Source organism: Camelus dromedarius, chromosome 1 (genome assembly GCF_036321535.1).
Source record: "Camelus dromedarius isolate mCamDro1 chromosome 1, mCamDro1.pat, whole genome shotgun sequence".
NCBI lineage: Eukaryota > Metazoa > Chordata > Mammalia > Artiodactyla > Camelidae > Camelus > Camelus dromedarius.
The window spans coordinates 61,284,093-61,299,248 of record NC_087436.1 but is presented as its reverse complement, the minus strand read 5'-3'; the positions used below and the strand labels follow the sequence as shown (position 1 = coordinate 61,299,248).

Sequence of the window (15,156 nt, the reverse complement as noted above, 5' to 3'; positions counted from 1 at the left end):
AGATATTCAGAAGGAGAGCTGAGGCAATGCTGCTTCCAAGAAAGGAAGAAAGAGAAAAGGAGGTGCTGTATTGTCTTCTAATCACCAGCTCAATCAGAAATTTGGCAGCCTGGAAATGTCATGCATAATATATGGAGCAAGCGCTTTTAAAAGTGGATTATGAGGATTTTTTTTTTTCTGATATAAAGCCAGGCGATTTTATGCTGATGCTGCTAAATGAAATAATCCTTTCTTTGGTCTTTCCCTGAGGGCCATTTTCATATTATTTTATGTTATGTGTTTTTCGTCTCTTCATGGGTTTCTTTCTCTCATATTTATTTAAAAGATACACATCCTCAAAACTTTTTTGTAATATTTTTGTACGTTTTCCTGTCATTTCCATGAATGCATTGAGAATTCATTCATTTTCTTTCTCCAGCTGCTGTTTTGGTGGACTAATAACGTTGCTGTTAAAAATCTCCCTGGATCAAAGAAGATGTGCTGAGACTTAGAAACAGAAAGAATAAAGTTAACTGCAACTGAAAATAGCTGAGTGTCATTATATCTCAGGGAGTATAGCAAATGTGATTAAAATCACTATGTTGAAGAAATAGACCTTAGATACCATTTAGTCCAACCCACTCATTTGCACATAAATCCACTAAGTTATAAGGTCTTTGTACACTGGTCTAGTATTCACCACACAGTGAATCCATCAACAAGGCCCCTCATGCTACCTTCAAAGTGTAATCCAAATCCACATAACTGTCACCACCTCCTCTGCTACCCATCCTGCCCAAGTCATTGTTTCTTACCTGAATGGCTGCAGTAGCTTCATACTTCGTCTCCCTGCTCCTATATTTGTTCCCAAGTTAATTATTCTCTTATAGCAACCATATGGATCCTCTAAAAGTGTAAGTCAGGTCATGTTATTGTCCTACTCAAAACCCTTCAATGTCTTGCCATCACACAATCCAAAGTCTTTTCCATTAATCAAAAGACCCTACATCACCTGGCCCCGGCTGCCCCTCTGATTCCATTACCTTCCTTTCCCCACCTTCTTCACACTGTTCCTTAAACCCACAGAGCATACTCCCTACTTGGGCCTTGACTCATAAAGCTCCCATATAGAAAGTTCTTTCCATAGATCGTCTCATGGCTCACTCCCTTATTTCATTCAGATCTCTGCTCAAACGTCACCTGCTCAAGAGAAGCCTTCTCTGACTCCCCTGTTAACAGCCACTTACTTCACTCACAACTTTCAATTGTCTTTTTTCCTTTTCCCAGCTCAGTTGTTGTCATAGGACTTTTATCTCTAATCCACATTCAGTTATATATTTTTATATTTACTTACTTATGTATTGACTGCATCCCTCACTGTAAAGCAGGTAAATATGGTCTTTGCCTCTTTCATGCAGCGTTGTATTTCCAGAAGAGCGAAATCAGGCAGGAAGTCCCAGACCTCAGACCTGTGGCCCGGTTACAGTTTTCTGTATTATCAGGATCTAGGAAGGAAAAGTAAAGAACGTCTGTTCTTCCTTCTGTGGTTTATGAAATATCCAATTTGGAGTGTTTGAGGTCTGGTATGAGGCAACCAAGGATCTAATTTGGACCAATTTGAAATATTAAAGGACAAAACAAGATGTCCTGGGAATAAGGTCAAATATTCTAGCAGCAAACTCTCTCTTTGTAAGATCCCTCTAGCGTGACATGTTGTTTATGGAAACAGGGTAGGTATTTGTAATTTTGAAAATTATAAAAATCTTTGTTAAAGTTTGACCAGGGGCACTGCTCGACTTTCATGTTGAGTAAGTGATAGAAAAGATCTCTAAGGCCACAGAGGGGTTAAAAGTAGAGGCCAAAAGTATGTGCTCTGGAGCCAATCTGTCTTGACCCAAATCCTGGCTCAGTCACTTACATGCTGTGATGGTTAATTTTATGTGTCAACCTGACTGACCCATGGGGCACCCAGACATTTGGTCAAACATTATACTGGATGTGTCTATGAAGGTGTTTTTGCGTGAAATTGCCATTAGAATCAGTAGACCGAGTAAAGGATATTGCTCTCCCTACTGTAGTGGGCCTCATTCAATCAGCTGAAGGCCTGAATAGAACAAAAAGTCCGGCCCTCCCAGGAGTAAGAATTTCTCCTGCCTGATATTATTCAAACTGGAATATTTGTTTTTCCCAGCCTTTGGACTTGAACTGAAATATAAGCTCTTCCTGGGTCTTGAGCCTGCCAGCCTTCAGACTAGAATTTACACCACCAGTTCCCCAAGGTCTCCAGCTTGCTGGCTAAAGAGTTTGAGACTTGTCAGCCTCCATAATCACATGAGGAAATTCCTTATATTAAATCTCTTTATACATATGTCCTATTGATTCTGTTTCTCTGGAGAACACTGACTAACACACATGTTGTTGGGATCTTTGATCATATTACTTAACTTTTCTGTCTCTGTCTATAAATGGCAATAATTTACAGCATCTATCATAGAGAATTGTTATAAAGCATAAATAAGTTACTACATATGAATTGTTTTAGTAGTCTCTACACATAGTAAGCATTATGTCAGCTATTATAATCATTTTGCCATCCAGGAGATTTTTTAAGAATAGTGTTTTCCTATGAGCATTTTGTCCTGTATACAGTTTATAGAAGAGGTACAGTAATTTCTGTCTTGATGCAGTTTCCCTTACTCTAGGACCCTGGAAGATATGCTGGAACATGAGATACCCATTAACAAAATAATCCCTTTCATCTTTACCTCAATATCTGCAACAACAGAAATATCTCACATATAATTAATTAGACTTTGTAAACCAAATAAAAAAGTATTGGGCCAAGGTTTAAAAAGGTGTTTCCTAAGCAACAAGAGAGTTTAAGGTTGGTATTCAAAGTGCACTTTACAGGTAAGGAAGCTGGAAAAAGAATACTGCCATAACCAAGGTCACACGAAAGGGAGGACTGCTAACTCTCCAGCCCACTGTTTAACTCGCTGAATCCATACAGAGACAAGCCAAATCTCTCTTCTAATGTACTTGATCTCTGATACTTTGAAGCCGCTAGACTCCCATGTTCACTCTGAACAAAGATTCATCTTACACTACTTCAACCTCCCCAGGCCAGTCTGGACTTACGGTTTAATTAAATCCTTGGAGCTGCATTTTTGAAGGAGCTATTATCTTTAAGTGATTCTGGTGTATGAGCACATAGGAAAGGAGGAGGGAGAGGGAAAGAAGACAGCAAGAGGTGAGAGAGGTAAGAAAGATAGAGTACAAATCAAGTATCTTTGATCTCAGTTGATTAGTTACACATTTTTGTCAGAAGTAATTGAAAGACACAAGGAGAATGTGAATTACCCACGGAAAGTGACAGTGTGTGGTAGGTACATAGCCTCTCTCCATTACCTATGTCAATGGTAGAACCAAAGTGCTGACACTGCATCATGGTTTTCAAAAGGCAATTTTGGACATGACATAAAACAGTTTTTCACCCTTACAATTTACATTTAGATGCTGCAGAAATAAGTTATGGAAGCAAATCTAAGTTGAGTTTACAGTTTCAATCAAAAATTCTCTTTTCTTATGATGTTTATTATTCATCATATACAATGCCATTACACAGTGAGAAGATTTTCAAGAATAGTGTTTTTGCATTGCCCAGTTTGCCACAGGCATGGTTAAATCAGGGGTATCGTTCCTTCTGCAAAATAAAAATTAAGTATTCTTTAGCTTTCAAAGAGTGATTTTGGATGAACAAATATTTGGGGGGTTCAGAAAATGATCAAAGCTAGTAAACGTCTTCTCTTTCCCAGATATTTTTATTCCTGAAGCATAGAAACAAGGAAATGGCACCTTTCCATGCAAACAGAATGGCCTCAGGCTTTTCTTTGCAATATTTATGATCAAATTATATTTTTTAATGTCTTTGGAACTCTAGAAACAATTGGAACTACATGATTAGCTGACAGTGCTATGTTTTTATTATACACAATAAATCTAGGTGTAAATTTCATTTCAATATTATATCCTCTGAGGTTGTTAGCCACTTGATCTTTAAATTTGCACATTTGGTACAATCTAATTCAACAAATGGTAATTGCCTGCTATAGAGTGGGTACTGTGTTAGGCACTGTGGTGGTTAAAAATGAGAATACAGTCCCTGTACCTAATGAACTCACAAGTTAGTTAGGGGATAGGCTTCTAAAAGAGACAGAATAAGGGCACAGACTAAATCAAAATGCAGAATAAGATAGCATCATGAAGACATATACAAGGTGCTAGGTAAAGTTCAAATGTTTCTTCCTCAACCCCTTGGATCCCAACTTCTTCAAAGTCAGGCTACCAATCTTCTATCATCTTGTTCATCCTCCCTGTTGTACTTATGTGCAGACCCACAGGTTAATTCTCTTCATCCCTTAAAGAGGCAGCACCTGACTCACTGTAACTCTCCACAACTACTCTTGGTGATTTCAGTGTCTACTTGGATTTCCTTCCAGTATCTTGGCTTTTTAGTTTCATTGCTTTCTTAACTACAATGATCTGATCTTCCAACCACCCCATTTCAGCTTCCCTCTTTTCTACACACAATCATTACAAATGACTGCACTGCTTCCGCTGGCTCAGTTCCAAGCATCCCACTCTCTGAGCTCCATCTGCTAACCTCCTGGCTCACTCCCTCTGGTACCCTAACTCCAGCAATCTATTGAACTCATCCATGTTTTCACCTTCCCTCCCCACCCTAGCCTAGATTCCACAACCCATCGTTATTATCACTGTACTGCACATGCCCTACCCTCCCCACCCCCAACGCTGATAATTGCAAACACCACTCCAAAGCTGCACTTGAATCACAGGCACCAAAGCCACTGAGTAGGTGAATATATAATTATGCTGATTCGCCCTGCTTCAAACGTATGACTACAAACTCTACTGCCTCCTGACATGCATATTCTATTTCTCTAATCTGTTGTCAGTCTCCCACTCTCCAGAAGAACATTCGTATCTTCTTTTCTCTCTCAAACTCCCAACATCTCTCCTGCTATCTTTTCTCTCAATTACGACCTGATTTCTTATTCGCTGAGAAAACAGAGGCAGTCAGAAGAGAGTCACATCTTCCTACAGCCACAAGCCTGCCTGCATCTGTACCCATATACTCTTCCTTCCCTCCTGTTCAAATGGATGAACTGTTTACACTCCTATCAGAGGCCAACTCCTTGACTTGTACTTTGGATCTCTTCTGCTCTTGCTCTTGAGAAGATTTTGCACACCCTCTCTCCAATATCTTCAAGTTTTCCCTCTGGGTTATTCTCATCAGTATACAAACATATGATAATATCACTTATCTTTTAGAATATTCCTCCCCAGATTTCAGATTATCCTCCAACCACCACTTCTTTGCTCTCCCTTATAGCAAATCTCATTTTTTTTAAGTTATTTATACCTGCAGTGGCAAATTCCTCTCTGCCAATTCTCTCTTGATTCAGACTTTGTCTCCACCATTTCAGTGTACCTGCTTTTAATCTCCACCATAACAATAGTCATATCTCAACTCTCATCTAACCTCTTATAGTGGCAGCATATTACAGGGCTTATTATTACTTATTCATTGAAATACTTTTTTCACTTGGCAACCAGGCTGAGTATCCAACTATTAACTGACAACTTCATAGTTGCTACTTCCAGCCATGACCTCTCCCCAAGTTCTAGCTTTGTGTCTCCAACTGCCAAGAAGACACTGCCACTTAGATGGACAACAGCATCTCAAATCTAACATATACAGCAATTACACTAATTTTTCCCTCTTACCTGTTTCTCCTACAGTTAGCCCCTCTCCAAAAAAAAAAAAAATCAATTTCATCTGTCCAGTTGCTCTTGCCAAAAAGTTTGAAATCATCTTTGACCCTCTTGTTCTTCCCTCCTACATCCAACCTAAGAGCAAATCTTGTTGGTGCCACTTTAAAAATACAGCCAAATACAGGCACTTCCTATAACCTATACTATTACCCTAGTCTAAGTCATCATCTAGATTTTTGCAATCACCTTTTAATCAGACTGCCTGCTTTTACCCTTAACTCCTATATTTCTTTCCTCACAGAGCCACGAGAGTAATTTTTTTTAATGTTAGTCATTTCAGATCATTTCTCTACTCAAAATATTCCAGGATATCCATATCTCTTTCAGAATAAAAGCCAGAGTTTTTTCAAGACCCATCAGTCCCACATGAGCTGGTCCTCACAAAATCTCTGAGATCACTTCCTATGACTCTTTCCCAGCTCCCTCTGCTCCATGCAACTGCAAGAGGGCTACAAAATTTAGTCTTCCAAGTTCCTGGAAGGAGAAGAGAACCATCCATAAGTACCGCCAATCTTTCCAAAATGTCCAAGACTAACAGGGCAGCATGGGGCACCAGATCATTGTGCAGAATGTGACATGGACCAGGACGCAAGGCTTGGTCCAGAGGTGGCTGCTGCTGATACTGTCACCATCACTACTCTGTAACCTTCACTTCTCACATCTAATCATTCCTCAAGTCTTACAGGTTCTACCTTCTTAAACATTGATGTGTTGGGCAATATTGGGTCCTTTTCTCCATTACTGCTACCACTACCTCTACCTTTAGCCTTTTACCACTCTCATTTGGAAATCTGTAGTCTCCTACCTGGTCTCCCCACTCTCTGTCTTCCATTGTATCTCCCATCTCACAGAGATATTTCCTGATCATCTAACCCAAATACTCTCTTTACCCCAGCCACCTTCTCATGCTCTGTTCTTTTTTTTTCCAGATCCCCTGCCACTATCTGAAGTTGTAAGTATATCTGTCCACTTGTCCCCATCTCTGTTTCTACCACCATAAACATAAAAAGGCACTGGAATGTGAGCTCCCTGAGATTAGGGAGTTGACTAATCAGAGCTTTAGCTCCAGCTCCTGGAAGAGTGTCTAGCACAAGGCAGATCCTTAATGTATATTTGTAGAATAAATAAATTTTCCATCATGAAGCCCAAGTGATCTTTCTAAAACAACTCTGACCACATAATTTCCCAACTTAACATGCTCCAGTGACTCCTTATTGTACTTCCAAATAAAATTTCTGCTCCTTAGGAAATTCCTCAGACCCTCCATGAGTATCTCTGCTTATTTTCTAGTGGCACAGACTATAATCCCCTTATTCTCAAGGGGTTTTCTCCCACCGGGGAGTTTGTAACTGGTTTTCCCTCTGAGTAAAGTACTTTTCAAAGGCAACCACTCCCTTTACCTGGTTCACTCCAATTTATTCTTCAGAATTCAAGTCAGACAGTGCCTCCTCTAAGGGTTAGAGCCCCTCCTATGTACTGTGCTACACAGGTCACTGTGTTAGTCTCTAGGTTACAACTAGTAGCCGTAATAGACACCAGGTTAAAACCAGGTGCTGGGCCAGATACCAGGTTACAACTGTAAATATGACCTATCCATGTTGTGGTGTCACAATTAGTTCTAAAATCTAACTCCCAAATCTAGCTTAAAGCATTTTTCATATAGAATATTATTATTGTTGTTGTTATTTTTATTATTACTCCTACCATAGTTATGCTTATTTTATCCAATGGCTTTAATCATCCAGAATGGCCTGAAAACTCAGAAGTAAGCAAACAAGGACTTTGAGTAGCCAAAGTGGTGTCACAAAGCTAATATACTTTATTTACAATCTGCCCCCCAGGTTCTCTCTCAGAACCTCATTACAGTACAATGTACTCTTATTTAAAATACACTTCAAAGAACTTTCACTATTTGATTCCCCAGCCCACAGCTGATAGAATCCACCATTCAACAAGTATTTTATTAAGTGCTTACTACACACAAGACATTGTGCTAAATTGTGGGAACTAGAAGAAAGTCTTTTTAAAAAGTCACCACTCCAGGGGTAACTGGGCACCCTCTGTACTCTCTACTCAAGTTCCTGTGAACCTAAAACTGCTCTAACAAAGTTTATTAGTTAAAAAAAATTTTAAGTCCTCACTCCCGTCATTACCACCACCTGCTTTATTAAAGAAGTACTGAAGTACCCCAAATACAATGACAAATAGAGGCAAATACACGACGAAAGCAAGAAATGAAAACTGACTTTTTCAACTAAAGGATACAGGGGGAAGAAAGGAAAATCAGGAATAACAACTTAATAAACATAGTAGTTTAGAGTTACTTATTGAAGAGATGAAAAACCCTACATACCTAAACCTTTCATATAGGACAATGGGAAGATAAGAGCTGAGAGCTGAACTTTCATCTTGGTCTCTATTTGCCCAGCTGTGCAGTCTTCAGAAAGTCATGCCAGCTCTCTGGGCCTCATTCTTCCTGTCTACTAGGATGGAGTTGAATCAGATGGTCTTCATCAAGGCCCACCACACTCTAAAATCCTATGATTCTATGTTCAAACTTCTGACCTTAAGCCATCAAAATAAAGGTAAAATATATTCAGTATACTCTGATATAAAATGAAGGCAGGGATAGGTATCATATATTTTAGAAGAGTTTATAGAAATGGTAAATTTTTAAGTTTGCAAGGTAGCAAGATAAGTTTCAGTTATCTGGAAAATCCACTTATGTGGAACACTGCTATCCCCCCATATTGCTAGATAAGTGAGAATTTCAGCGTTATTTAAACAGCCCAGCATGGGCTGACTATGTTAGTATTAGGCCAAAGAAACAGAGAAACCTACGGGGGATTCCCCTTTCTCTACAGTTTCTATAAAATTAACTAGCCAAAAAAGGTAAATCTGTCATTCCTGAAGAACATCCCATTAAGAAAACAAGTGTTGCAAGGATGTAGTGGTCAGCTTTTAAAGAAGATGGACAGGCACCAATCTTCTCTACCTAACCACATCCCACCACACCCCATACCACCTAAGCAAAGTACAGACGCATGCTGATGAACAGTGGGACTGCTCTATCTTGTACCAAAAAGTTATCAGTAGCCAGTAAAGGGTATCCAGATGGGCACCTGTCCAAATGGCTGTAGTTTTAAGTTTTAAAACTTAAATACATGTTTCGCTTTATACGGCTACATCACACATGGGACCCATTTCATTCCCCAAAGATGACCAATAAATGAGTTATCAATTGTACTGTTTCTGGATATAGGGAGACTGCCAAGCCCAAAGATGCTGCTCATATCCATGCCCAGCTGAGGCCAAGAAAAGATGACTCTGCAAAATGTTCATGCATTCTCTTATTCATGCATGTGACATTTTCAGGCCCCACTATGTGTCAGGCATTGTATTAAATCCAGGAATTTAATAGTGGAGGAAAAAACTAGACATGATTTTTGACTTCATGTAATTTACTTTTTGTAAAATTACAAAAGTTTTATGAGCTACTGAGGATTAGTAATATTTAAGAAAAATTGGTGGCTGGGAAGGAGTGGATATAAAAGAGGAATTGACAAAGTTATGGGAACAAGGGGAAGCAGGGAAGCCTTTCTCTTCAAGAGATAGCATTTGAACTAAGAACTCAAAAGTTGAGCTGGCATTAACTTCCAGCCTTTTATGTAAGTCAGCCAATCAATTATTTGTCATCATGCATCAATGTTTGTCAGCCTACTATGCACAAACTCACACACCTAGGGACACTGGGAAAATACAGTCACCAGATTACTTGGCACAGTTTCCATCTTGTCAATTTCACTCACAATCTATTAGGGGAAATATTCTTATTATATTAAAACCAACACAAATTAATTATGACAGAAAAAACAGTATGTGAGGGGGGTTTTTAAAGAAAATACAAAACTTCTAGATAGTTCTAGTCTTCTGTAGGATTGTTTTGGGCCATGCCTAACCCCTCAATTCACTTCCATCTGTCATTAGGGCTACTTCAATAGAAAAGTATGAGGCGTTACTGATGCATCATTAATAAAAAAGCCTCGGATCTAATTCAAGATTATTGTATCACTGAACTTAAAGTGACAATGGATAAGTGTTCATACTTAGTAGTAGCAATAGTAGTAGGATTAGTAGTAGTAGTAGGAGTAGGGGTAGGAGTCGTAGTAGTCATAGTCTCAATAATGCAGCTATTTCAGTAGTAGTAGCAGTTATTGTTATTGCAGTTATTATAGTTAATGGCAGTAAGTAGTACTGGTGGTTGTCATCATAGTCATAGAAGTAGTAGTAGTAGTTAAGAGCTATGTTGGATTTGAACACTATCATTTACCAGCTGAATGAGATTGGAAAAACTATGTAAATTTCCTATATTAGAATGGAGTTAATAAAAACATCTACCTCCTAAGATTGCTGAAAGAAATAAGTGAAATATGTATAAAGAAAAGTGTTGACACAAAACAAGCACTCCAGATGTATAGGCTATTTTTAAAGTATTATCTTTATTATTAGTGTTATTGGTATTATAACATATTTTGACATCCTGAAAGGAAGCTGGAGTAAAGGAAAAGCAAGTCAAAATTAGTTTGGGGTTAAGGAGCAGTGAGTAATAAAATAACCTGACTTCAACCTGAATTAAACCTACAATCATCAAACGATTTCACTAGGGAAGAAATGCCCTCCCTTCAGAGTTGTCATCATAATTTCTTTGTAAAGTACTTTATAATCTCCCTTTATGCACTAACTCAAGTTAAACTAAATCCATGTTGCATTTCTCAAGATAAAGAATTTTATCAAGCACCAAAATACATTAAGTAAATAATGATAGACCTTAAGAGAGAAATAGACAACAATACAATAATTGTAGGAAGCTTCAATATTCTACTTTCAACAGTGAAGAAATCATTTAGACAGAAAATCAACAAGGAAACCTTGGAATTGAACAAATAAACATATAAACATATACAAAATATTCCATCCAGTAGAAGTAGAATACACATTCTTCTCAAATGCACATGGAACATTCTCCAGGACAGATCATATGATAGGCCACAAAACAAATCTTAGCAAATTTAGGAAGATTAAGATCATACTATCTTCTCTGTCCAGAATGGTATGAAACTGGATATCAACAAGAGGAAAATGAGAAGATCTATAAATATATGGATATTAAGCAACACACTTTCAAAAAATAAAATAAAAAAACAAACTTTCAATCATTGGGTCAAAGAAGAAATCAAAAAGGAAGTAAAAATTATCTCAAAACAAATGAAAATGGAAATAAAACATCAAATTTTGTGGGATGTAGCAAAAACAGTTCTCAGAGGAAATTTTATATCAATAAACACATATATTAAGAAATTTAAAAGATGTCAAATAAACAACTTAACTTTACATCTTAAGGAACTGGAAAAATATGAACAAATTAAGCCCAAAGTTAGCATAAGGAAGGGAATAATAAAGATCAGTGTGGAAATGAATGAAACAGAGACCAGAAAAACAGCAGAATAGATCAAAAAAACTAAGAGCTGATTCTTTGAAAAGATTTGCAAAACTGACAAACATTTAGCTAGACTAAGAAAAAAGAAAGAAGATGAAAATAAAAATGAAAATAAAAGAGGAGACACCACAACTAATACTACAGAAATATATAGAATCATAAGAGACTACTATGAACAATTATATGCCAACAAATTAAACAACTTGGAAGAAATGGATACATCTAGAAACACACAATGTACCAAGACTAAATCAGGAAGAACTAGAAAATTTAAACAGACAATAACTAATAAAGAGATTGAATCAATAACCAAAAAAACCCCAACACAGGAAACTCCATGATGGCTTCACTGGAGAATTCTACAAAACATTTAAAGATGAATTAATAAACAACACACTTTCAAAAGACAAACACACACACACATACTTTCAAACAATCATTGGGTCAAAGAAGAAATCAAAAGGGAAGTAAAAATTACCTCAAAACAAATGAAAATGGAAATAAAACATATCAAATTTTCCTCTTCAAACCCTCCCAAAATATTGAGGAGGAAACACTTCCAAACTCATTCTATGAAGCTAGCATACTTTGATACCAAAATTAGATAAGGATACCACGAGAGGAAAAAAAACAGCTATAGACCAATATCCCTGATGAATATAGATGCAAAAATTCTCAACAAAACATTAGCAAACCAAAGTCAAGAACACATTAAAAGGATTTACACCATGACCAACTGGGAATTATCCTTGAGATGAAAGGACGGTTCAACATATGCAAATCAACACATGTAATACATCACATCAATAAAATAAAAAATAAAAACCACATGATCACCTCAATAGACACAGAAAAAGTATTTGACAAAAATACTTTATTTCAAGATAAAAACTCTTAATACATTGATTATAGAAGGAATATACCTCAACATAATAAAGACCATATGTCAACAAACCCACAGCTAACATTATATTCAATGGGGAAAAATAGAAAACATTTCCTCTAAGATCAGAAACAAGACAAGAATGCCATTCTCACCACTTCTATTCAATATAGTGCTGTAAGTCCTCAGAGCAATAAAGCAAGACAAAGAAATAAAAGGCATCGAAATCCAAAAGAAGAAAGTAAAACTGTCATTTGGTGATGACAGAATCTTATATGTAGAAAATTCCAAGGAGTTGTTCAAAAAACTGTTGGAATTAATCCATGATCTCAGTGAAGTGATAGGATACAAAATCAACATACAGAAATCAATTGCATTTCTTTACAGTAATGATGAAGCATCTGAGAAAGAAATAAAGAAAATGATCCCATTCACAATAGCATCAAGAATAACAACATATTTAGCAACAGATTTAACCAAGGAAGTAAAATATCTGTACAACGGCAATATCTGAAAACGGCAAGACACTGCTGGAAGGAACTGAAGAAGACACAAACAAATGGAAAGACATCCTGTGTTCACAGACTGGAAGAATTAATATTGTTAAAATGACCATACCACCCAAAGCCATTTAGAGATTCAACATAATCTGCATCAAAATACAAAGATATTCTTCACAGAAATAGAAGAAACAATCCTAAAGTTTGTCTGAAACCACAAAAAAAACCAAATAGCCAAAACAATCCTGAGAGAAAAAAACAAAGCTGGAGATATCACTGCTTCTGGATTTCAAATTATACTATAAAGCCATAGTAATAAAAACAGTATGGTACTGGCACAAAAATAGACACATCAACTGTTGAAACAGAATAGGAAGCCGAGAATTAAATCCTGGCATATACAGTCAACTAATATTCAACAAGTGAGTCAAGAATACCCAATGGGGAAAAGACAGTGTCTTCAACAAATGGTGCCAGGGAAATTGGAGAAATGTACGCAGAACAGTGAAATTGGACCCCTATTTCACACCATTCACAAAAATGAACTCAAAATGGATCAAACATGTAAATGTAAGACCTAATCCCATAAAACTCCAAGAAGAAACATAGGGAAGAAGCTCATCCATATTGGTCTTGGTGATTATTATTTTTTTTAACATGATGCCAAAAGCACAAACAACAAAAGCAAAAATCAACAAATGGGATTACATCAAACTCATCCTTTACACAGCAAAAGAAACAATTAACAAAATGGAAAGATAACCTACATAATAGGAGACAGTTTTTACAAACTATATATCAGATAAATGGTTAATATCCAAAATACATAAAGAACTCAGTCAATTTAATAACAAATAATAATAATTTGATTAAAAATAGACATTTTTCAAAAGAGGGCATCAAAATGGCCAACAGACACGTGAAAAGATACTAAACATCACTAATCACCAGGGAAATGCGAATCAAAACCACAATGAGATATCACATAGTACCTGTTAAAATGGCTATTATCAAGAAGATAAAAGACAGGTGCTGGTGAGGATGTGGTAAAAAGGGAAAAATCCCTTATACATTGTTGATAGGAATGTAAATTGGTCCAACCACTATGGAAAATAATATGGAAGTTCCTCAAAAAATTAAAAATAGATCTAACACACAGTCCAGCAATTCCACTTCTGGGAACATACCCAAAGAAATGAAAACAGGATTTCAGTGAGGTATATGCACTCCTGTGTTTATCACAGCATTATTCACAATAGCCAAGATACGGAAACAACCCAAAAGCCCATCAAAGGATAACGGGATATAAAAAGATGTGGTACAAATACACAATGGAATATTGTTCAGCCATGAGAAAGAGGGATATCTTCCCATTTGCAACAGACCTAGGGCAACTATGTTAATCAAGATAAAAACAGAGAAAGACAAGTATTATACGATATCCCTTATATCTAGAATCTAAAATAGTTAAACCTATAAAAAACAGAGTGTAAAAAGATGGTTACCAGGGGATGGCTGACAAGTGGTAAGTACAAGGGGTAAGGCTGATGATGTTTAAGGGTACAAACTTACAACAAGTAGTAAATAAGACACAGAGATTTAAGGCACAGTATAATGAATATAAACAATAATACTGTATTATAATTATGTAATGTGATATATATCACTATATCAGCAATTAAGTTACAATATATAGATGTATCAAAGTACACACTGTACACCTTAATCTTACACAATATTATATGTCAAATTTATTGTTTTTTTTTTTAAGGGGGGGAAAGAAAATAATTACATCAAATCAGGGAATGGGGTACATGGTGTCTTCAAGGAGGTAGGCCTAGCATGACTTTCTAGTTTATAGTTGCCTACTTCTGACTTCTTTCACCTCTCTGGAGTAGACGCCTTGGTTTTCCACAAGCCATTCTTTTACAGAAAAACAAATCATCCTTAGCCATTTAAATTCTCACTGCAAAAACCAAAATACAAACGTAAGCCTCAGAGCCGCTATCCCTCATGGTTTCCTATATCCTTACTGTCTAAGAGCCTTTCCTCTTCAAAGACTAGTTAGAACCTCATGTTCTGAAGATTCAGGTAGCTGGGCACTTAATCTTCTTAGCCAGGAGCACAACAGCTTGTTTACAGACCTGATAAGAAGTAATAAAAACATTTTGCCCTAAAGACAAACTTAGCATTTATTCTGACTGCATGCAAATAATTTAATCCTTTCTTTTATTTTTCTTAGCTGCTGAAAGGCGGGCACATTCTTTTTAGAGATTAGCCAGAATGTGATGACTTAATTCACATTTACTACTTACATGCCTGGTTTAACATTCTTGTGAATGTGCTTTTGAACATTCTTCCTAAAAGCACTGCTGTCATTTTTGCTGAGAAAGTGGGTGCAAGTCCATTCGCTATGGCAGAGGCCTTAGTACTAAAAAATG

At 36.8% G+C, this 15,156-nt stretch overlaps 1 long non-coding RNA gene across 1 annotated transcript in view; it reads right to left on the bottom strand.

Annotated features, from left to right (window-relative positions):
• Positions 1-1,548, bottom strand: part of LOC135322119 (uncharacterized) — a 620,983-nt gene extending 619,435 nt beyond the window's left edge. The window contains exon 1 of the long non-coding RNA XR_010382437.1: positions 1,334-1,548. This is a non-coding gene — a long non-coding RNA (uncharacterized LOC135322119). The remainder of the gene's footprint in view (positions 1-1,333) is intronic.
• Positions 1,549-15,156: the final 13,608 nt, after the last annotated feature.